The sequence below is a fragment of the Carassius carassius genome, unplaced genomic scaffold (genome assembly GCF_963082965.1).
Source record: "Carassius carassius unplaced genomic scaffold, fCarCar2.1 SCAFFOLD_124, whole genome shotgun sequence".
In the NCBI taxonomy this organism is placed as follows: Eukaryota; Metazoa; Chordata; class Actinopteri; order Cypriniformes; family Cyprinidae; genus Carassius; species Carassius carassius.
Window position 1 is genome coordinate 24390 of NW_026775042.1, and position 25245 is coordinate 49634.

Here is a 25245-nt window from a genome sequence, read left to right on the forward strand (position 1 = left end):
TGACTCGAGATCTTTTTATATCTTGAGTCACACAACTTCGAGAGGTACATTGAACTCTGCTGCTTCGGGCTCCAACACGTTTTAAGGTAAGGTCTTTTAATTATTTATTTGGTTATTTATTATTGTATTTATTGTTGTTTTAAGTTTCTAGGCTGTTGGTGCCTCCATCATGTCGGCTGCCCGTGCCGGCGTGCGGAGGCACCACAGCGTGCGCTTTTGTTTTAAAGAGGTGAATGGCAAGCTCCTAGGGATGTCACGTCTTGACTTCTCCAGAAAGTCCTTTTTTTTTGGAGCGTCCATTCAGGTATAAGTTTGAGGGCTCGTGTACGTGGGTTAAGGGGACCTGCGCGCTGACCCCAAAAAATTTTTGACGGACGCGGCGTCGATGTCTGCCGGACCGCGCCGGCCCACGGGAGACCCCTGACCGGCGCAGGAGGATCTGGACCCCCGAGGGGCCCCGCGGAAGCCCACCCAGATTTGAGGCCCCTACATGCCATTCAGCACTTCTCCACAGGGTGGCGCACGGAGCAGTACACCTCAGGTTTAAAACAGTGGCATTTACCCGAATGGGGGGTGTACGATTTTTTTGCCCACGAAACCTATATTTGTCCATTTGACCTTTAAAGTAACAGAATGACCACGGAACCGATGCGGACCCCCGTCGGACCCCCAACCCGGGTCCCACGAACCCATTATTTGTCCATTTGACCATTATATTCACACAATGACTGCGGATCATCTGCAGACCCCTTGCGGACCCCCACCCTGGGTCCCACGAACCCCGTATATGTCCATTTGACCATTATATTCACACAATGACTGCGGATCATCTGCGGACCACTTGCGGACCCCCACCCTGGGTCCCACGAACCCACTATTTGTCCATTTGACCATTATGTTCACACAATGACTGCGGATCATCTGCGGACCACTTGCGGACCCCCACCCTGGGTCCCACGAACCCACTATTTGTCCATTTGACCATTATATTCACGGACTGACCACGGATCACATCCGGAACATTTGCGGACATATCCAAAATTGTGGTGAATGTTAACCAAAATGTCACAGACTTTGCCAAGCTGTAACTCCGCCAAAACGGGGCCAAACTGCACCAAACTCGGGTCAGAGTAAGAACTCCAGAAGGCCTACCGAACACCGCTGCCCCCCCATCCATAACACCCCGGGGGCGGAGTTATGGCTCCCCACATTTTTGATAGTCAAATGGAAGGAAGGGTTCTAGCGACTTGAAACTTGGTGACTTGATAGCCCTCGAAGGGCCCTCTCTGAAGCCACCTCCCCCAAGTCGATAGACCCCCGGGGGCCAGAGATATGGACCCGCAAATGCAAAAAGTCCCAAAATTTGACCGGCCATAACTCACTCGGAAAGAAGGGAAACAACACCAAACTCTGGTCAAAATTAGACCTTTGGGAGCTCTATCCGACGACACCAGCCCCATGTTCCTATGACCCCGGGCGTCCGAGTTACGGCCCCCCAAAATGTGGGATTTGAACCGTTATAACTCAGGAACCGGACCACCCAGGAACTCGAGGGTGGTCGCATACGGTAGGTAATTTCAGCCCCGGGGTCCACCGCTTCGCGGAGATATTAGCAAGAAAATAGTACCATCCACCCCCCTCGCACCTACTCATCCATGCCGGCCAGGGTGCACCCTCCCCGGCTAGAGAAGGCAGCTCGAGGGGGGTGGAAGTCGGAAGAAAAATTTTTTTATGAGGCCTAGAGAAAACAGTTGTACTGTACTCAGGGCACTCAGAGGAATCCATTTTTGTAAGTTTTATCCCATAATACTGTAGAAATATGCATAGAAAAAACTGTTGGATTTTGGTTAATTTGCACCACAAATGTTGCAAGTCTTGCAAAATATTAAATAGCAATATTTTTTATTGTCAGTCTATTTCTCAAATCACTTCTAGTCTAATGAACTACACATGGGGCTATTTCATTTGTCACTTAACAGTTACTTTATTTGAAATCTTCCTAATTCCAATTTATCCATAATGTATTGTAAAATACGTTTTATAAAACAAGAGTGCACACTTTGCAGTCTATTTCTCATTCCACTTTTAGTCCAAACAACTTCAAATGGGACTATTTCCTTGGTCACTGACCAGTCAATTTCTCATTCCACTCATAGTCTAATGAACTACCTATGGCACTATTTCATGGATCACTTGCCAGTCTATTTCTCATTAATTTTCTAGTCTAATAAACTACATATGGCACTATTTCCTTGATCACTTGCCAGTCTATTTCTCATTCAAAACTTTTAGTCTAATAAACTACAAAAAGTACTATTTCCTTGGTCACTTACCAGTCTATTTCTCATTCCTTTTCTAGTCTAATAAACAATACATTTCACTATTTCAGTCTATTTCTCATTCAACTTTTAGTCTAATAATCAGTTTAACTGGTGATGATGATCGGCCTGAATAAGTTTGAAATAGAAGTGTATTAATGTGAAAACATATGGCACTATTTCATGGATCACTTGCCAGTCTATTTCTTATTCAAAACTTTTAGTCTAATAAACTACAAAAAGTACTATTTCCTTGGTCACTTACCAGTCTATTTCTCATTCCTTTTCTAGTCTAATAAACAATACATTTCACTATATCAGTCTATTTCTCATTCAACTTCTAGTCTAATAATCAGTTTAACTGGTTATGATGATCGGCCTGAATACATTTGAAATAGAAGTGTATTAATGTGAAAACATATGGCACTATTTCATGGATCACTTGCCAGTCTATTTCTCATTCATTTCATAGTCTAATAAACTACATATGGCACTATTTCCTTGATCACTTGCCAGTGTATTTCTTATTCAAACTTTTAGTCTAATAAACTACAAAAAGTACTGTTTCCTTGGTCACTTACCAGTCTATTTCTCATTCCTTTTCTAGTCTAATAAACAATACATTTCACTATTTCAGTCTATTTCTCATTCAACTTCTAGTTTAATAATCAGTTTAACTGGTGATGATGATCGGCCTGAATAAATTTGAAATAGAAGTGTATTAATGTGAAAACATATGGCACTATTTCATGGATCACTTGCCAGTCTATTTCTCATTAATTTTATAGTCTAATAAACTACATATGGCACTATTTCCTTGATCCCTTGCCAGTCTATTTCTTATTCAAAACTTTTAGTCTAATAAACTACAAAAAGTACTATTTCCTTGGTCACTTACCAGTCTATTTCTCATTCCTTTTCTAGTCTAATAAACAATACATTTCACTATTTCAGTCTATTTCTCATTCAACTTCTAGTCTAATAATCAGTTTAACTGGTTATGATGATCGGCCTGAATACATTTGAAATAGAAGTGTATTTATGTGAAAACATCCTAATTTCAAGTTATTCAAAATATAGTAAAATATGTTTTTATTAAACATTTTATGTATAGAAATACTATATATTTATTATGTATTCATTACATATACCTTTTTATTTACACACACAATATATAAATATGTTTAAATTATTTTTATTACATGTAATATATATTTGTGTGTGTGTGTGTGTGTGTGTGTGAGTGTGTGTGAGTGTGTGTAAAGTAATGACACCTTAATTCAATTTCAAATATTTATTGAACTTTTTGTTTTGCAGACATTGTAAAGTCAAAATCAAAAATGCCTCAAAGTTCTGTACAAAAAAAACACAATATATAAAAAGTATAATAGGAAACATGCATTATATAAGAAAAATAAAATAAATAAATAAACATGTTCAGAAAGATTCAGAGCAAACTGATATTAACCTTAACTATAACTATTTACAAAAAAAAGAAAAAAGAAAAATGGAACAGGCTATCAAAACAAATAAAAAGATAACCTTACTTTTTTATCGTAGAAATAAAAGGAGTAGAACAATTATCATAAAAAACATCTAAACAAACAATTTAAATAGCTACATAAATTATTTACGGGATTTTTTTTTAAATTTCTCCAGTCTCTTTTTTTACTTGCTGCACCAGCTTTTTAGACGCTATTTCCTGTGGTGATTTAAGTGGGGAGTTCTTCACCATCAGTCTGCGTCTGAGGACCATCTTCATTAATGTGCTTCTTTCCTTATAGAAATAATAAGAAAGGCAAAGTGTTAGTGAACATGTCTACTTGTCACAAACAGTTAAACCAATCCATGGGAAATTGTACTTACTGAAGCAGATTTCCCAGACTTCTGGCCTTCTTCGGCATCGGGAGGGCTGTCGGAGAGCGTTGGGCTGGTGGATGAGGACTTTTCCTCAGCTGGCATCTTGTGGGGTTTTGTCGTCTTTCTTCTCTTGGCACCTTGCTGCCTTGGACTATCAGCTTCCTCACCCACCACAGCTGTATCAAAGAGGCGACGGTGTTCTGCTGCCTGCTTTGCATTAAGGTTGAGGGCATAAAACCTGTCAGCTGTGGTGGTGTCGTGGCACATGAACTGTGCCACTTTGTGCCTATCTTCCGGGCAGTGAGTGTTCTTTGCCTTTTTGGAGAGAGAACAGCATAGGCAAAGAGTTAGAAAAACACACACCAGAAACTCATAAAGCCGGGACAAGTACAGGAATGCTTACATGGGTGGCGATGGCAGTCCTCACATCAGTAAATGTGGGTGTGCCTGGTAACCCCATGCTCGCCCACGCATCCTGAAAATACTTGTTCAAGTTTTTGCAGGAGCTGGCCTTTGAGGTAAAGAAGAAGTAGTTTGCAACTCGTCCCCCTACCAAGTTGGACCGGAGTGAAAGGAATTCCTCAAGCCACCCATACTCCTCCTGGTCCAGGGCCAGCTCGGCTGCACCAAAGGCCTGGTTGGTCTTGTGGGCTGATATCTTTAGAAACAGTGAGAAGTGGCATAAGCTGAGTTTTATTTTAAAGAAAACCATGTGGACAACGAGAGACAGAGAGAAAGAGAACCACTCACATTAATGACAAAGTGGCCTTCTGTAGCTGTCGCACGGGCATCCTCCACCTCTTTAATTGTTACATTTTGGAACACCCCTCCACGGTGACCATAAATGCTGGCCCAGTAAGTGGTGAGGTGTCCATAAAAAGACCATTGGTCCTTTTTCTCAGGACTAGTCTTCAGACGATCTTCACAGAAAAAAAGAGAAGCATAAAGGATCACATTGATCGCCAAATAATGAGAGGAGAAAGGATTCAAAAACTTACCCAGAATCTCAGAAATAATTTTTTTGGCAGAGTCCCGGCAAGCTCGCAGTGTGGCTTTAGGGATCAGGCGGGCCTCCTTGGCTTGTTTTACAGCCAGCTCGTGGACTGCCACGCTGCGCTTTACTGGGCGGGTCAAGTTCTGGATTTCCCTCCTAATCCCAATGAAAGCCACACGGGAGAGCCGGCATGTGGGCGGCGGGGTCTCATTAAGATATTTGAGGAACTGTGCCACATTTTTTAGGTAATGGTGCACAGTTGGCTCTGCAATGTTGCATTTCTTTAAAAAAGACAGCCAGGACCGGACCTTTGCCCTGTTGTCCAAAAACATCAAGCTGGCCAGATTGGTCTGGCCAGCTGACATATATGAAATAAAATTTTTTATTCTAAAAATCTTTGAGGACACATTATTTATTAATTTCGGAGTGGGGTTGATGCCCTCCCAGTTGGCCCTGGACTCCTCAATGAGCTGATCTGCAAAAAGAAAGCACAAGAGAAGGACCAGGTGAGTCAGGTCGATAACATAGAGGTAAACACTAACAAACATTATTATTATTATTATTATATTAAATTAAATTAAATTAAATTAAATTAAATTAAATTAAATTAAATTAAATATATAATAAATTATATATATATATATATATATATATATATATATATATATATATATATATATATATATATATATATATATATATATATATATATACATACATAATATGTGTGTGTATATGTATAATTATATTACTATAATTTTCTAGTCTAATAAACTACAAATGGTACTATTTCCTTGGTCACTTATCAGTCTATTTCTCATTTCTCTTGTAGTCTAACAAACTATAAATGGGGCTATTTCCTTGGTTCACTTACCAGTCTATTTCTAATTCAACTTCTAGTCTAATGAACAACAAATGAGATTATTTCCTTGGTTCACTTACCAGTCTATTTCTCAGGTAACTTCTAGTCTAATAATCTACAAATAGGAGATTTATTAATGAAAGTTATTGTATGGTGTTATCAAAGTGACAAGTGTCATACTCACTTAGGGCTGGCACGTGGTCCGGAAAGGGGTATGGTGCATCGGAGGAGTGGGCCTTCTTTGAAGGCCCGGCGACCTCCTCCTCGGGTCCTGTGGCTGGCTCTGCCTCAGGCCTGGTGGCTGGCTCTTCATCTAGTCTGTCAACCTGCGACTCTGAGCACTCCTCCTCCCCAGGGCTGTTGAGGGCCGATAGCAGACTATGTGTTGCCCGTGCAACCTGCCTAGAGGGGGTGGGATTTGACCGCTTCCTCAGCTGCCGGTACCGCCGTGAGAAGCTCTCCCAGAAGCAATGGATAGGAGAAGCTTGCGCTTAGCTGATTATAGCCACGAAAGCACAAGGGACAGTCGTCCAAAGCCATATCTACTTTTGTTAAAACACTAAAGGATGAATAGCAAAAGGATGAATGCAAGGGACACTGCCCAAGCATTGGTTACTTATATAACTTTTTAGGTCCCATTTGTAGTCTGTTAATACAACTTTGAGTCTAATACATTAGAGAGCACAATTTGCAGTCTATTTCTCATTACACTTCTAGTTTAATAAACTACAAATTTGACTATTCCTTTGATTCACTCACCAGTCTATTTTTCATTCTTTTTCTAGTCTAATAAACTACAAATGGGACTATTCCCTTGGATCACTTACCAGTCTATTTCTCATTCAACTTCTAGTCTAATAAACTACAAATAGTACTATTTCCTTGGTCACCTACCAGTCTATTTCTCATTCATTTTCTAGTCTGATAAACTACAAATATGACTATTTCCTTGATTCAGTTACCAGTCTATTTTTCATACCACCTCTAGTCTAAGAAACTACAAATGGAACTATTTTCTTGGTCACTTACCAGTCTATTTCTCATTCCACTTTTAGTCTAATAAACTGTAAATTACCTTGGTCCCTTACCAGTCTATTTCCCATTCATTTTCCCCTCGCACCTACTCATCCATGCCGGCCAGGGTGCACCCTCCCCGGCTAGAGAAGGCAGCTTAAGGGGGGTGGAAGTCGGAAGAAAATTTTTTTTATGAGGCCTAGAGAAAACACTTGTACTGTACTCAGGGCACTCAGGGAATCCATTTTTGTAAGTTTTATCCCATTATACTGTAGAAATATGCATAGAAAAAAGTCAGACCAGGGGGCCGTCTATCCGACGACACTAGCCCCATGTCCCTATGACCCCGGGGGTCAAAATGGCCAAAACGGGGCCAAACTGCACCAAACTCGGGACGGAGTAAGACCTCCAGAAGGCCTACCGAACACCGCTGTCCCCCCATCCATAACACCCCGGGGGGCGAATTTATGGCCCCCCACATTTTTGATAGTCAAATGGAAGGAAGAGACCTAGCAACTTGAAACTCGGTGACTTGATAGCCCTCAAAGGGCCCTGTCTGAAGCCACCTCCCCCAAGTCGATAGACCCCCGGGAGCCAGAGATATGGACCCGCAAATGCAAAAAGTCCCAAAATTTGACCGGCCATAACTCACTCGAAAAGAGGAGAAACAACACCAAACTGGTCAAAATTAGACCTTTGAGAGCTCTATCCGACGACACTAGCCCCATGTCCCTATGACCCCGGGGGTCCGAGTTACGGCCCCCCAAAATGTGGAATTTGAACCATTATAACTCAGGAACTGGACCACCCAGGAACTCGAGGGTGGTCGCATACGGTAGGCCCCTCGACCCTCTAGGGATCCCCCGAATTTGAGCCCCGGGTTCCACCGCTTCGCGGAGATATTAGCAAAAAAATAGTACCATCCACCCCCCTCGTACCTACTCATCCATGCCGGCCAGGGTGCACACTTCCCGGCTAGAGAAGGCAGCTCGAGGGGGGTGGAAGTCGGAAGAAAATTTTTTTATGAGGCCTAGAGAAAACAGTTGTACTGTACTCAGGGCACTCAGAGGAATCCATTTTTGTAAGTTTTATCCGATAATACTGTAGAATTTGCATGAAAATGAGCGTTGAATTTTGGCACACATATGCACCACATGTGGTGCGTATCTCACTTTTCATTAAATAGCAACTGTATTTGCAACAAGGAATGAGATCTGCCATGCTGTGGTGTATTGCGAACTTTTTTCCTGATGCGCCCTCCTGGGGTCTTGGACTCTTCCATGAACGATGCACCCACCTGAGGTCTTTCACAGACGAGGTGATGCACCGAATCAGGTGTGTTTGGTTAAAGAGAGTCATCTAAAACCGGCGTTGGGAAGCCCCGGCCCATGAGCTTGGCAGTTTCCAGGCCAGTAACGGAAGGCACCCATCCTTCCTTTCCTGGAGGGGGGCTAACCGTTGGTGTGGACGGTAGAGACGCAAATCATACCTCTGGCTGACCGCCTGGGCCTTCATACTTACCTGGCAGGGGAGACACCATGATCAAGAAGGCGGTTCACCCAGGGCGAGGCTTGCCCATTGCACTCCGGCCATGCTGACCCCTGCGAATTCCCCAAATGCGGGAATCTCGACTGCATAATTTATGGTAGTGGGGGACTGCGTTCGCGCTCTCCCCTGAAATTGTTGGTGAAACAAAGCAGAAGAGGTTTTTTTTTGCGTTTTGCGTTTTTTTTTGCGTTTCAGAATGGGGAGTTCTGTCACATGCGAGGTATGTGTTGTGCGCCTGTGAAACAAAGTCAGTTACGCTCTTGAAAAATCGGACCCTGGTGGGTGGTTCAGTTCGAATATAGCACAGACCTTACTTTGAAAGTCGATTGGACTGACTGCAGCCTAGCTGTAGCTGTCTCCATGTTGTTTGGTTGTCCTTTTTCAATTGGTATTAGTTTTGTTGTCGCTTACAGCGCCACCGAGTGGCCTGTCGCAGCGCCCTTTTTTTACCTGGCCTCTGACTGAGCCCCTGCACAGGTGTGCCGATTTGGGTGAAGGGATCTCATTCCTTCCTGGAGTTATAGCCATTCGAGCCATCTCAGACACGCCACCTTAGCACGTTTTGAGGTCCCCTCGCCAAGGTGAATGGAAATTTCCACTTTTTTGGGATGATTATTGACAGGCAGACTCCAAAGAAGCTTTCTGTGCTGCTTTGGGTGGGACTGGGCCAAATACCTGGCGCTAGGTTGCAAAAGAAGGTTTTCGACAAAATCCCAAATACCCGAAAATTTTGTCAGAGCGACGAGCCAATCTGAGACCTGCGTCTGGTTCGGCTCGAGCCAAGGATTCCCATGACATAAGGCACGTGGCTCTGCGACGAACCGTTTGGGAATTACGAGCGATGCCGTACTTTCCGTCGCTGCAGTGCCAGCGTCAGGCCGAGCGTGACGAGGCCCGGTGACGTTGCAGACAGGGGAGGGTACTACCATCCCCCAGCGTTTTTAGGTCCCCCAGACTTACCAAAGCCGAGATGGGCATCGCCGTGTCCGGCTTCCTCCCCGCTGCGTCTTAGCGGCATCGCTTCTCGGCCTTTTGGCTAAGATCACGTATCTTGTCGGACGGTTGAGACTGCGATCGCCTCTTGGAGGTTTCCTGACTAGAGATCTTTTTATATCTTGAGTCACACAACTTCGAGAGGTACATTGAACTCTGCTGCTTCGGGCTAAAACAAGTTTTAAGGTAAGGTCTTTTAATTATTTATTTGGTTATTTATTATTGTATTTATTGTTGTTTTAAGTTTTTAGCACCACAGCGTGCGTTTTTTATTCAGGCAGGTTGAGGGGAAGCTCCTTGGAATGTCCCGTATGGACTTTTCCAGCAAGCTGATCCAAAAGACCTTAGCTTTTAGATCTGACGACCTGAATTGTTTGATGACTCTGCCCTTGAACAAAGGATTTGATGTTTAATCAAATTAAACAAACCGCTTCCCTGCTTAATGACTTTTGGCAAAGGTTTGATTCAGTTAACCCTATCAAGTCGATTAACGCGGATACGCGTTTTGAGTCATTTTCTCCTGATAACCCCGAAAAGAACTTAAATTACACTTTCAGTTTTAATCGTACAGATAAGAGCAATACATCAATCGAATCTGTAAAGGGTCTACTTCTTTTTGGATACATACATAATAACAACAAAACTTTGTGCACTTATAAAATAAAGATAACAAACAAGGTGCGCTGTCTGCAGCCTTTGTCTGCGCTGTTCTTCTTTTACAAACACGTCATTTAAATGAACTGTAACTCCGTGAATACTCAACGAAAATACATGAGAGAGATATCTATAGAAAGCTTGACATGTCTATTTTTAAACTAAACAAGTGCCGCCGAAAACAGATATTCTGTGATAAAGTAATCCATATGAAAACAACGCGATGTCTGTTTTTCATGTCTCCCTTCATTATATCTAATGTGACCACGCCCCCGCGCTGAACGCGCTATTCAGATTCAAACTGAAGCGCGCAGCTTGAATACGCCCACACAGAAGAAAAAGCAGCCAGACTGTTCAAGTTTTTTTTATTTTACTGTTTTCTTCGCGATGATAGGAATAACACATAATTCACCCCAAAAAGATGTGATGTGGTTGAGGATTTGAGAAATGGATTTCCTCAGAAAAAAAGAATGAAGCACTTTATTCAGCAGAGATCATAAACACGAGTAAGTCTCTTTTTATTTATTTATATACTTGTACTAGTTTTCACATAACGTGTAAACGTTTTACTAGTTAGACTTTTTCCGAACTATAATTCCTGACTAAATATATAATCAAGTGAAACATTATGAAGTTTCAATAACAATATACAACACTATACCCTTCGAAAGCTTGATGTAAATAATATTAATGTAACAAATAGATAACTGTAACAAATGTAAAAACAATGCTTTTCTTTCCATTTATTCCCCCTAAAAACCCAGAAAAATATTCTCAGCTCTTTTCAACATTAATAATAATGATGATAATAATAACAACAAACGTTTTTTTTTTTTTTTTTTGTAGAAAATAAGATTGTTAAAAGGATTTCTGAAGGATTGTGTGACTGGAGTAAGCATGCCAAACAATTTGTTTGAAAGTCAGCTTTGATTGTTTCTAATAAACTGTTTAACTGCTCCCCCAAGTGGATATTAAATTATGTTGTGGGATAATTAAATATATTCTTAATAAACTACAAACATAAAATTATATAGATTTATTTTGTTCTCACATTCTCTCTTGTAACTCCTCACTCACAGTGGCACAGATGACTGAGAGGCTCATTATGCAGCTCATTATGCAGGCCTTTGTCTTCTCAGGTGTAAATCACAATGATATTCATGGTAGTTGACGCCTACTCGCATTTGACTTTTACCAACAAAAAGTGTCTTAGAAAATTTTAAGCAATATATTGTTTTCTGTGAGTGAGTAAACAAGATGATTTTCACATCATTTAGAAAGAAAAATTCTAGGCTACAAGCTCCAGTTCTCAAAAATCCCGGGAACCATTGTTCTTTATGTGTTTTTTTGCCTTATTCAAGCGTTTTAACATTTTTAGTTTTTCACTAACCACGCATAATATTTTTTTTCTCAAAAACACAATCATGTACATACATGCAATTCACATATTATTACAGCCCAGTTTGTGCTGATTACAGTGAGATTAGTCTTTACCCATTTAGATATTTATAAGAAACTGAAAAAAGCACAAATGTCAAGGCATGACAAAACTTCTCCAGGCCCCAAAAATACCCTTAGACTCCAGAGGGTTAAAGCCCAGTTCTCCATGTTCACTGTCGAGAAACTTTCTGATAACACACTTAAAACTGTGATTGTAAGGATGTTCAATGAAACAGTGACTGGAGATGATATTTATGTTTGGTTGGGTAGATTTTGCACTGTTCGAGGCCAGCCTGTCAAAGTGTTAGATGAAGATGGCATTTGGACATGCTTCTGGCGAATTCCCATTAAACAATGGGAAGACGCTGGGGGCTACCAGGGCCTGAAACATCTGCCTTCCATGATTGTGCTCGGAGAGAACAGAGGCTACATACCAAACTCTGCAGGAAGGGTTGCAGGTTTGGTCATCTCGCTGAAGCATGCCAAGAGTTAGTATGTGGGAAGTGTAGAGAAATTGGTCACAGTTTGATGATTGTACCAATGGCAGACGGTGCAATCTTTGTGGAGAAACAAACCACCTCAACAGAGACTGCCCTAAAAGTTTTGCCAACAAGCTCAAAATGGCCGCCCCACATGGGCAACAAACGAATGAACAAAGGAAAGAGGAGGCGGTCCCTGAGGTTTTGGCGGGAATTTCAAATTCCCAGCCGGCCTCAGGGATTGGGCAGGAAGGAGGAAGTGGGACGGCCACAGGGGCGGAGGCAACGGAACAGGAAATGGTCATGGAAGGAGAGGAAAGTGAGGAAAAAAACAATTCCTCACTAGTAACAGTTTCGGATGGGGTGCAGGAATCTACCGGGAGTGAGACAGAGTGTTCACTCCCTAACGCTCAGGTGCAAAAAAGACCTGCGGGGTCTCCTCTGATTGTAACGGAGGAGAAAAAATCTAGGGCAGCATATAAGCTTGATAGTATCGATTCGGTAGATCTGGAGCGCATGTGGCCCCTAGAGTCCCCCAATGAGGTATCCTTTTTGCACATTAAGCTAACAGCATCATCGCCAAAAGAGCCACAAGAGGTTTCCTCTGTGGCCTCTGAAGCGACAGGCATTTGCCCTCCTGATCCCAGCTCGTCTGAGGAAAAGGAAAGGCAAATGCAACAAGATATAACATGATTTTAATCGTATCTTTGTAGTCTTTTTACTGTCTTCTGTTTTAAATGTCTTATACCTTTTTAACCCTACTGCTCATGGCCCTCACCATCTCTACTATCAATGTAAGAAGTGTGAGGTCCACCATTAGAGCACAGAGTATTTTGTCCCTTTTAAAATCTTTTAAGTCAGATTTGTTTTTATTACAAGAGTGTTCTCTGCCCTTTTTAACTAGGTACAAGAAAATGGAGGAGCTATGGTCCGCAGGAGCCTCCATATGGAGCGGATCAAATTTTAACAAAAATGACGGAGTTGCGGTTTTAATTAATAATCCTAACATCTTGGTGAAGGGCAGCACTGTGGTGAGGCAAGGCCGGGCACTTTTAGTAAATCTGACCTTTTTAGACAGGGATTTTAATGTTCTTAATGTATATGGTTTTACGGAAAAGAATGAAAGATATGAGCTTTTAGAAGACTTGCAACCCCACATGCTAGGTAGGGCCCCCCTAATGGTAGCAGGGGATTTTAATTGTGTTTTATCCAAAACAGACAGGAAAAGGGTTGGGGAGGATTTTAGAGTGGACAAAACGTCGGTTTTATTGCAGGGTTTAGTCAGAGATTTTAATTTAGTCGACTGTTTTAAAATTTTGCATCAAAGAGAGGAGGGCTTCACCTGGTTCAGTGGTGATGGTACCAAAGCCTCTCGAATCGACTACGTTTTTACAAGGGACTGCCCGCCGACCGATGCTACATTAACCCCCCTCTTTTTCTCTGATCACATGATGCTGTCTTGCACCCTTTCACTGCCCATGGGTGTGACGGTAGGGGGAGGGCTGTGGAAGCTGAACTGTTCCCTGTTGGAAGACAAGGATATAGTTTTAGAATATAGGGAACAGTTCAGCCAATGGCAGAACCTCCAAGACTTTTACGATACACGTGCACAGTGGTGGGAGATGGTAAAGGACCGGACAAGACAGTTTTTTAGAAAGATAGGGAAAGAAAAGAAGAGTAGGGAAAAGAAACGCATGTTGGGGTTCCAGAAAAGACTACAAAGGTATTTTAATCTTTTAAATAATGGTTTTGATTTTAACGAGGAAATTCAGGAAGTAAAAAAAGAAATGTCAGTTTTAGCCAATATAGAAAGTAAAGGGGTCCTTTTAAGAAGTAAAGAGAGAGAAATAGAAGAAGGCGAAAAGTGTACCAGATATTTTTTTAAGAAAATAATAACAAGGGGTGGGGGGTTAACCAGGGTTAAAACAGGGGATAGGGAGGTTAACACAACAAAAGAGATTTTAGAGGATGTGGAAAAATTTTATGGGGCATTATATAGTTTTAAAAAGGTACACTTTGACACTGCAAAAGAAGTTTTAAATTTTATTGAGGAAAGGGTTGACTGTCAAAATGAGATTTTAACCCAAGATTTTAACATCTTAGAAATCCAAAAAGCTCTTGGAGGTTTTAAGAAGGGGAAGTCCCCAGGAGTGGATGGACTTCCCCTAGAGTTTTATCTAACATTTTGGGACATTTTAGGACAAGAGCTTTTGACAGTTTTTAAAGAGTTTGAGACCCTCGACAGACTTCCAGACAGTTTTAGAATAGGGATAGTTTCTTTACTTCACAAAAAAGGTGACCGGACTGACTTAAAAAACTGGAGACCCATAACACTTTTAAATTTTGATTATAAACTTTTTAGCAAAATTTTAGCAACACGCATGTCAATGGCTTTAGAGGACGTGATTCACCCGGATCAAGCTTGTTCTGTGCCCGGAAGAAAGATAACAGACAGCCTAGTGCTGATCAGAGACGCCATCTGTTATGCGAGAGACAGAAATATTCGGCTAGTAGTCCTAAATTTAGACTTTGAAAAAGCATTTGACCCAGTCTCGCACCAGTCCCTTTTTCAGGTACTGCAAAAAATGGGTTTTCCAAAGAGGTTTGTAGCCTGGGTGGGACTGCTGTACAAGGGACTAGTCAGCAAATTCCTTGTAAACGGGCATCTTTCCAAAACTGTGAACATACACAGTGGTGTCCGTCAGGGATGTCCTTTATCTCCTCTCCTGTTTGTGGCTTGTATCGAGCCACTGGCACAGATCTTGAGAAAGGATAAATGGATCAAAGGACTGGACGTTCCTGGGACGGGTGGACTGACAGCGACTTGTGCCTTATACATGGACGATGTTACTCTTTTAACCACAGACATTTTATCTATACGAAGAGCACTGGACTTGACTGACTGGTACGGTCGGGCCTCGGGCGCCAAACTCAATAGAAACAAGTCTGAGGCCCAGCTCTTCGGGCCGTGGGGGGACGTGGACACAGGAGGACTTGATTTGGTTTTTAAAGACAACGATTTTAAAATTTTAGGTGTTAAATTTGATAAAGAGGGTGGAGGACGGGAAAGCTGGACTGACTTGCTAGGGAAAGTTAGGAAAAGACTAGAGTTTTGGGGACTAAGACAGTTGACGATTGAAGGTAAAATTTTAATTTTTAAATCTGTGATTTTACCTCTGATTTTACTTGTTTGTTCTGTTTTTAGCCCCCCTCGGCAGTTCCTGGTGAAACTGGAGAGGGCGGTGTTTTACTTCCTGTGGGGGTCCAAGTGGGAGCGCCTGAAGAGGGAGACAGTCAAGAAAAGGCCAGAGAACGGTGGAAAAGGCCTCCCAGACCCCCACCTGTTTTTAGGCAGCTGCTTCACCGCCCTGCACATCAGTTATGCCATGACCCCATCCAAAGAAAACAAGACGGCTGCAATGGCGCGATTTTGGATGGGGTCTTACCTAAGAACTTTGAAAATTTTACCAGTAGATTTGAAAACCCCAGTGTCTTTTAACTTGCCTAAAGAGTACAGTTTTATAAAAAAGTTTTTAAAGAAATACCTTTTAGAGATGGAAGATGTCACCATTTTAACTAAACACAAGTCTCTCATTTCTGTTGTGCAGGACCGGGAACCGGTGAGTCCAGTTCCGGGCCTCACACTAAGTGAGGCCAAACAAGTTTGGCGGAATGCGGCTCACCCTGCTCTCCAGAAAAGGCACAAGGACTTATCGTGGATGGTGGCTCATGAGATCCTCCCGGTCAGGGCGGTTATGCACTCCAGAGGCATGGCCAAAAACCCCATCTGCCCTCGGTCCGGCTGCAATTCCCCGGAGACCGTCCACCACCTGCTCTGGGACTGCAGCACTGCGCGGGTCCTGTGGGCCAAGACCGGCCCCCTGTATTTCCCGTGCCTACCAGCAGGTGGGGCCCAGTTCGGGTACCAGCTCGCCATCCTTGGGGTGGGCCGGGGCTTGAAGGACTTGACGGCACAGAAATTTACCTCGCTCTAGCTCACCCTCAACGTCATCAAGGATGCCATCTGGGCCACCAGAAACCTGCTGGTGGGGAAGCGCGTTACGGTAACCCTCCATGCATGCGAGCTAAAGGTAACATCAATGCTGCAGGGGTACCGGACGACGATATTTTTTTTTATTGGTTTTTATCCAATAAATTGGTTTTTATTGTGTTTTATCAATAAAATTGGTTTTATTAACATGCATATGAGGCTTGTTTGCTTTTTTAAATATGTATTTTACTTTTGAAACCAATCGCACCTTTTAAACACACCCCAAATATGGCCTTTTAAAAACAAGCAAAACACTGTGGTTTTAATCAAATGTTTTTTAACAATGATTGTTTCTTTCATTTTACCATGTGTATTTATTATATATTATATGGCTTGTTTTAATGTGTGCTTGAAAAGAAAAATGTGTGTGAAAGTAAAAATGCAAATGGAAAAAATGTAACTCGTGACAATAAAACTTTTTTGAAAGAAAAAAAATCTGTTCTTATCAGTTTAATATCTGATACGTCCCCCATCCGGGGACTACATATTAAATGGATTTTTAGATCACGGAGCTGGAGCCGGGGCTTGCTCCGTCCACTCCAAGGATCGGCCTGGTATTGCAGTTTCTCCAGGAACGGTGTGCTTTCCCTTTTTGGGGATTGCCGTTTATTGTGTCGAATAGCAGAACAAGGAATGAGATCTGCCATGCTGTGGTGTATTGCGAACTTTTTTCCTGATGCGCCCTCCTGGGGTCTTGGACTCTTCCACGAACGATGCACCCACCTGAGGTCTTTCACAGACGAGGTGATGCATCGAATCAGGTGTGTTTGGTTAAAGAGTGTCATCTAAAACCGGCGTTGGGAAGCACCGGCCCATGAGCTTGGCAGTTTCCAGGCCAGTAATGGAAGGCACCCGTCCTTCCTTTCCTGGAGGGGGGCTAACCGTTGGTGTGGACGGTAGAGACGCAAATCGTACCTCTGGCTGACCGCCTGGGCCTTCATACTAACCTGGCAGGGGAGACACCATGATCAAGAAGGCGGTTCACCCAGGGCGAGGCTTGCCCATTGCACTCCGGCCATGCTGACCCCTGCGAATTCCCCAAATGCGGGAATCTCGACTGCATAATTTATGGTAGTGGGGGACTGCGTTCGTGCTCTCCCCTGAAATTGTTGGTGAAACAAAGCAGAAGAGGTTTTTTCCAGGTTTTTTTTTTTTTTGCGTTTCAGAATGGGGAGTTCTGTCACATGCGAGGTATGTGTTGTGCGCCTGTGAAACAACGCTTTCACCGATTTTTACGCTCTTGAAAAATCGGACCCTGGTGGGTGGTTCAGTTCGAATATAGCACAGACCTTACTTTGAAAGTCCATTGGACTGACTGCAGCCTAGCTGTAGCTGTCTCCATGTTGTTTGGTTGTCCTTTTTCAATTGGTATTAATTTTGTTGTCGCTTACAGCGCCACCGAGTGGCCTGTCGTAGCGCCCTTTTTCACCTTGCTTCTGACTGAGCCCCTGCACAGGTGTGCCGATTTGGGTGAAGGGATCTCATTCCTTCCTGGAGTTATAGCCATTCGAGCCATCTCGGACACGCCACGTTAGCACGTTTTGAGGTCCCCTCGCCAAGGTGAATGGAAATTTCCACTTTTTTGGGATGATTATTGACAGGCAGACTCCAGAGAAGCTTTCTGTGCTGCTTTGGGTGGGACTGGGCCAAATACCTGGCGCTAGGTTGCAAAAGAAGGTTTTCGACAAAATCCCAAATACCCGAAAATTTTGTCAGAGCGACGAGCCAATCTGAGACCTGCGTCTGGTTCGGCTCGAGCCAAGGATTCCCATTACATAAGGCACGTGGCTCTGCGACGAACCGTTTGGGAGTTACGAGCGATGCCGTACTTTCCGTCGCTGCAGTGCCAGCGTCAGGCCGAGCGTGACGAGTCCCGGTGACGTTGCAGACAGGGGAGGGTACTACCATCCCCCAGCATTTTTAGGTCCCCCAGACTTACCAAAGCCGAGATGGGCATCGCCGTGTCCGGCTTCCTGCCCGCTGCGTCTTAGCGGCATCGCTTCTCGGCCTTTTGGCTAAGATCACGTACCTTGTCAGACGGTTTAGACTGTGATCGCCTCTTGGAGGTTTCCTGACTCGAGATCTTTTTATATCTTGAGTCACACAACTTCGAGAGGTACATTGAACTCTGCTGCTTCGGGCTCCAACACGTTTTAAGGTAAGGTCTTTTAATTATTTATTTGGTTATTTATTATTGTATTTATTGTTGTTTTAAGTTTCTAGGCTGTTGGTGCCTCCATCATGTCGGCTGCCCGTGCCGGCGTGCGGAGGCACCACAGCGTGCGCTTTTGTTTTAAAGAGGTGAATGGCAAGCTCCTAGGGATGTCACGTCTTGACTTCTCCAGAAAGTCCTTTTTTTTTGGAGCGTCCATTCAGGTATAAGTTTGAGGGCTCGTGTACGTGGGTTAAGGGGACCTGCGCGCTGACCCTAAAAAATTTTTGACGGACGCGGCGTCGATGTCTGCCGGACCGCGCCGGCCCACGGGAGACCCCTGACCGGCGCAGGAGGATCTGGACCCCCGAGGGGCCCCGCGGAAGCCCACCCAGATTTGAGGCCCCTACATGCCATTCAGCACTTCTCCACAGGGTGGCGCACGGAGCAGTACACCTCAGGTTTAAAACAGTGGCATTTACCCGAATGGGGGGTGTACGATTTTTTTGCCCACGAAACCTATATTTGTCCATTTGACCTTTAAAGTTACAGAATGACCACGGAACCGATGCGGACCCCCGTCGGACCCCCAACCCGGGTCCCACGAACCCATTATTTGTCCATTTGACCATTATATTCACACAATGACTGCGGATCATCTGCAGACCCCTTGCGGACCCCCACCCTGGGTCCCACGAACCCCGTATATGTCCATTTGACCATTATATTCACACAATGACTGCGGATCATCTGCGGACCACTTGCGGACCCCCACCCTGGGTCCCACGAACCCACTATTTGTCCATTTGACCATTATGTTCACACAATGACTGCGGATCATCTGCGGACCACTTGCGGACCCCCACCCTGGGTCCCACGAACCCACTATTTGTCCATTTGACCATTATATTCACGGAATGACCACGGATCACATCCGGAACATTTGCGGACATATCCAAAATTGTGGTGAATGTTAACCAAAATGTCACAGACTTTGCCAAGCTGTAACTCCGCCAAAACGGGGCCAAACTGCACCAAACTCGGGTCAGAGTAAGAACTCCAGAAGGCCTACCGAACACCGCTGCCCCCCCATCCATAACACCCCGGGGGCGGAGTTATGGCTCCCCACATTTTTGATAGTCAAATGGAAGGAAGAGTTCTAGCGACTTGAAACTTGGTGACTTGATAGCCCTCGAAGGGCCCTCTCTGAAGCCACCTCCCCCAAGTCGATAGACCCCCGGGGGCCAGAGATATGGACCCGCAAATGCAAAAAGTCCCAAAATTTGACCGGCCATAACTCACTCGGAAAGAAGGGAAACAACACCAAACTCTGGTCAAAATTAGACCTTTGGGAGCTCTATCCGACGACACCAGCCCCATGTTCCTATGACCCCGGGCGTCCGAGTTACGGCCCCCCAAAATGTGGGATTTGAACCGTTATAACTCAGGAACCGGACCACCCAGGAACTCGAGGGTGGTCGCATACGGTAGGTAATTTCAGCCCCGGGGTCCACCGCTTCGCGGAGATATTAGCAAGAAAATAGTACCATCCACCCCCCTCGCACCTACTCATCCATGCCGGCCAGGGTGCACCCTCCCCGGCTAGAGAAGGCAGCTCGAGGGGGGTGGAAGTCGGAAGAAAATTTTTTTTATGAGGCCTAGAGAAAACAGTTGTACTGTACTCAGGGCACTCAGAGGAATCCATTTTTGTAAGTTTTATCCCATAATACTGTAGAAATATGCATAGAAAAAACTGTTGGATTTTGGTTAATTTGCACCACAAATGTTGCAAGTCTTGCAGTATATTAAATAGCAATAGTTTTTTATTGTCAGTCTATTTCTCAAATCACTTCTAGTCTAATGAACTACACATGGGGCTATTTCATTTGTCACTTAACAGTTACTTTATTTGAAATCTTCCTAATTCCAATTTATCCATAATGTATTGTAAAATACGTTTTATAAAACAAGAGTGCACACTTTGCAGTCTATTTCTCATTCCACTTTTAGTCCAAACAACTTCAAATGGGACTATTTCCTTGGTCACTGACCAGTCAATTTCTCATTCCACTCATAGTCTAATGAACTACCTATGGCACTATTTCATGGATCACTTGCCAGTCTATTTCTCATTAATTTTCTAGTCTAATAAACTACATATGGCACTATTTCCTTGATCACTTGCCAGTCTATTTCTCATTCAAAACTTTTAGTCTAATAAACTACAAAAAGTACTATTTCCTTGGTCACTTACCAGTCTATTTCTCATTCCTTTTCTAGTCTAATAAACAATACATTTCACTATTTCAGTCTATTTCTCATTCAACTTCTAGTCTAATAATCAGTTTAACTGGTGATGATGATCGGCCTGAATAAGTTTGAAATAGATGTGTATTAATGTGAAAACATATGGCACTATTTCATGGATCACTTGCCAGTCTATTTCTTATTCAAAACTTTTAGTCTAATAAACTACAAAAAGTACTATTTCCTTGGTCACTTACCAGTCTATTTCTCATTCCTTTTCTAGTCTAATAAACAATACATTTCACTATATCAGTCTATTTCTCATTCAACTTCTAGTCTAATAATCAGTTTAACTGGTTATGATGATCGGCCTGAATACATTTGAAATAGAAGTGTATTAATGTGAAAACATATGGCACTATTTCATGGATCACTTGCCAGTCTATTTCTCATTCATTTCATAGTCTAATAAACTACATATGGCACTATTTCCTTGATCACTTGCCAGTGTATTTCTTATTCAAACTTTTAGTCTAATAAGCTACAAAAAGTACTATGTCCTTGGTCACTTACCAGACTATTTCTCATTCCTTTTCTAGTCTAATAAACAATACATTTCACTATTTCAGTCTATTTCTCATTCAACTTCTAGTCTAATAATCAGTTTACCTGGTTATGATGATCGGCCTGAATACATTTGAAATAGAAGTGTATTAATGTGAAAACATATGGCACTATTTCATGGATCACTTGCCAGTCTATTTCTCATTCATTTCATAGTCTAATAAACTACATATGGCACTATTTCCTTGATCACTTGCCAGTCTATTTCTTATTCAAAACTTTTAGTCTAATAAACTACAAAAAGTACTGTTTCCTTGGTCACTTACCAGTCTATTTCTCATTCCTTTTCTAGTCTAATAAACAATACATTTCACTATTTCAGTCTATTTCTCATTCAACTTCTAGTTTAATAATCAGTTTAACTGGTGATGATGATCGGCCTGAATAAATTTGAAATAGAAGTGTATTAATGTGAAAACATATGGCACTATTTCATGGATCACTTGCCAGTCTATTTCTCATTAATTTTATAGTCTAATAAACTACATATGGCACTATTTCCTTGATCCCTTGCCAGTCTATTTCTTATTCAAAACTTTTAGTCTAATAAACTACAAAAAGTACTATTTCCTTGGTCACTTACCAGTCTATTTCTCATTCCTTTTCTAGTCTAATAAACAATACATTTCACTATTTCAGTCTATTTCTCATTCAACTTCTAGTCTAATAATCAGTTTAACTGGTTATGATGATCGGCCTGAATACATTTGAAATAGAAGTGTATTTATGTGAAAACATCCTAATTTCAAGTTATTCAAAATATAGTAAAATATGTTTTTATTAAACATTTTATGTATAGAAATACTATATATTTATTATGTATTCATTACATATACCTTTTTATTTACACACACAATATATAAATATGTTTAAATTATTTTTATTACATGTAATATATATTTGTGTGTGTGTGTGTGTGTGTGTGTGAGTGTGTGTGAGTGTGTGTAAAGTAATGACACCTTAATTCAATTTCAAATATTTATTGAACTTTTTGTTTTGCAGACATTGTAAAGTCAAAATCAAAAATGCCTCAAAGTTCTGTACAAAAAAAACACAATATATAAAAAGTATAATAGGAAACATGCATTATATAAGAAAAATAAAATAAATAAATAAACATGTTCAGAAAGATTCAGAGCAAACTGATATTAACCTTAACTATAACTATTTACAAAAAAAAGAAAAAAGAAAAATGGAACAGGCTATCAAAACAAATAAAAAGATAACCTTACTTTTTTATCGTAGAAATAAAAGGAGTAGAACAATTATCATAAAAAACATCAAAACAAACAATTTAAATAGCTACATAAATTATTTACGGGATTTTTTTTTAAATTTCTCCAGTCTCTTTTTTTACTTGCTGCACCAGCTTTTTAGACGCTATTTCCTGTGGTGATTTAAGTGGGGAGTTCTTCACCATCAGTCTGCGTCTGAGGACCATCTTCATTAATGTGCTTCTTTCCTTATAGAAATAATAAGAAAGGCAAAGTGTTAGTGAACATGTCTACTTGTCACAAACAGTTAAACCAATCCATGGGAAATTGTACTTACTGAAGCAGATTTCCCAGACTTCTGGCCTTCTTCGGCATCGGGAGGGCTGTCGGAGAGCGTTGGGCTGGTGGATGAGGACTTTTCCTCAGCTGGCATCTTGTGGGGTTTTGTCGTCTTTCTTCTCTTGGCACCTTGCTGCCTTGGACTATCAGCTTCCTCACCCACCACAGCTGTATCAAAGAGGCGACGGTGTTCTGCTGCCTGCTTTGCATTAAGGTTGAGGGCATAAAACCTGTCAGCTGTGGTGGTGTCGTGGCACATGAACTGTGCCACTTTGTGCCTATCTTCCGGGCAGTGAGTGTTCTTTGCCTTTTTGGAGAGAGAACAGCATAGGCAAAGAGTTAGAAAAACACACACCAGAAACTCATAAAGCCGGGACAAGTACAGGAATGCTTACATGGGTGGCGATGGCAGTCCTCACATCAGTAAATGTGGGTGTGCCTGGTAACCCCATGCTCGCCCACGCATCCTGAAAATACTTGTTCAAGTTTTTGCAGGAGCTGGCCTTTGAGGTAAAGAAGAAGTAGTTTGCAACTCGTCCCCCTACCAAGTTGGACCGGAGTGAAAGGAATTCCTCAAGCCACCCATACTCCTCCTGGTCCAGGGCCAGCTCGGCTGCACCAAAGGCCTGGTTGGTCTTGTGGGCTGATATCTTTAGAAACAGTGAGAAGTGGCATAAGCTGAGTTTTATTTTAAAGAAAACCATGTGGACAACGAGAGACAGAGAGAAAGAGAACCACTCACATTAATGACAAAGTGGCCTTCTGTAGCTGTCGCACGGGCATCCTCCACCTCTTTAATTGTTACATTTTGGAACACCCCTCCACGGTGACCATAAATGCTGGCCCAGTAAGTGGTGAGGTGTCCATAAAAAGACCATTGGTCCTTTTTCTCAGGACTAGTCTTCAGACGATCTTCACAGAAAAAAAGAGAAGCATAAAGGATCACATTGATCGCCAAATAATGAGAGGAGAAAGGATTCAAAAACTTACCCAGAATCTCAGAAATAATTTTTTTGGCAGAGTCCCGGCAAGCTCGCAGTGTGGCTTTAGGGATCAGGCGGGCCTCCTTGGCTTGTTTTACAGCCAGCTCGTGGACTGCCACGCTGCGCTTTACTGGGCGGGTCAAGTTCTGGATTTCCCTCCTAATCCCAATGAAAGCCACACGGGAGAGCCGGCATGTGGGCGGCGGGGTCTCATTAAGATATTTGAGGAACTGTGCCACATTTTTTAGGTAATGGTGCACAGTTGGCTCTGCAATGTTGCATTTCTTTAAAAAAGACAGCCAGGACCGGACCTTTGCCCTGTTGTCCAAAAACATCAAGCTGGCCAGATTGGTCTGGCCAGCTGACATATATGAAATAAAATTTTTTATTCTAAAAATCTTTGAGGACACATTATTTATTAATTTCGGAGTGGGGTTGATGCCCTCCCAGTTGGCCCTGGACTCCTCAATGAGCTGATCTGCAAAAAGAAAGCACAAGAGAAGGACCAGGTGAGTCAGGTCGATAACATAGAGGTAAACACTAACAAACATTATTATTATTATTATTATTATTATATTAAATTAAATTAAATTAAATTAAATTAAATATATAATAAATTATATATATATATATATATATATATATATATATATATATATATATATATATATATATATATATATACATACATAATATGTGTGTGTATATGTATAATTATATTACTATAATTTTCTAGTCTAATAAACTACAAATGGTACTATTTCCTTGGTCACTTATCAGTCTATTTCTCATTTCTCTTGTAGTCTAACAAACTATAAATGGGGCTATTTCCTTGGTTCACTTACCAGTCTATTTCTAATTCAACTTCTAGTCTAATGAACAACAAATGAGATTATTTCCTTGGTTCACTTACCAGTCTATTTCTCAGGTAACTTCTAGTCTAATAATCTACAAATAGGAGATTTATTAATGAAAGTTATTGTATGGTGTTATCAAAGTGACAAGTGTCATACTCACTTAGGGCTGGCACGTGGTCCGGAAAGGGGTATGGTGCATCGGAGGAGTGGGCCTTCTTTGAAGGCCCGGCGACCTCCTCCTCGGGTCCTGTGGCTGGCTCTGCCTCAGGCCTGGTGGCTGGCTCTTCATCTAGTCTGTCAACCTGCGACTCTGAGCACTCCTCCTCCCCAGGGCTGTTGAGGGCCGATAGCAGACTATGTGTTGCCCGTGCAACCTGCCTAGAGGGGGTGGGATTTGACCGCTTCCTCAGCTGCCGGTACCGCCGTGAGAAGCTCTCCCAGAAGCAATGGATAGGAGAAGCTTGCGCTTAGCTGATTATAGCCACGAAAGCACAAGGGACAGTCGTCCAAAGCCATATCTACTTTTGTTAAAACACTAAAGGATGAATAGCAAAAGGATGAATGCAAGGGACACTGCCCAAGCATTGGTTACTTATATAACTTTTTAGGTCCCATT

General features: G+C 42.3%; 2 non-coding genes and 1 pseudogene across 2 annotated transcripts; all 3 read left to right on the forward strand.

Moving 5' to 3' along the window:
• The first annotated feature begins 8561 nt into the window (after positions 1-8561).
• Positions 8562-8725, forward strand: LOC132134424 (U1 spliceosomal RNA). The gene has a single exon (XR_009429574.1). It is a non-coding gene; the product is annotated as a U1 spliceosomal RNA (small nuclear RNA).
• A 7899-nt stretch (positions 8726-16624) lies between these two features.
• Positions 16625-16801, forward strand: LOC132134423 (U2 spliceosomal RNA; annotated as a pseudogene).
• A 351-nt stretch (positions 16802-17152) lies between these two features.
• On the forward strand, positions 17153-17316 carry LOC132134416 (U1 spliceosomal RNA). The gene has a single exon (XR_009429570.1). It is a non-coding gene; the product is annotated as a U1 spliceosomal RNA (small nuclear RNA).
• The last annotated feature ends 7929 nt before the right edge of the window (positions 17317-25245 follow it).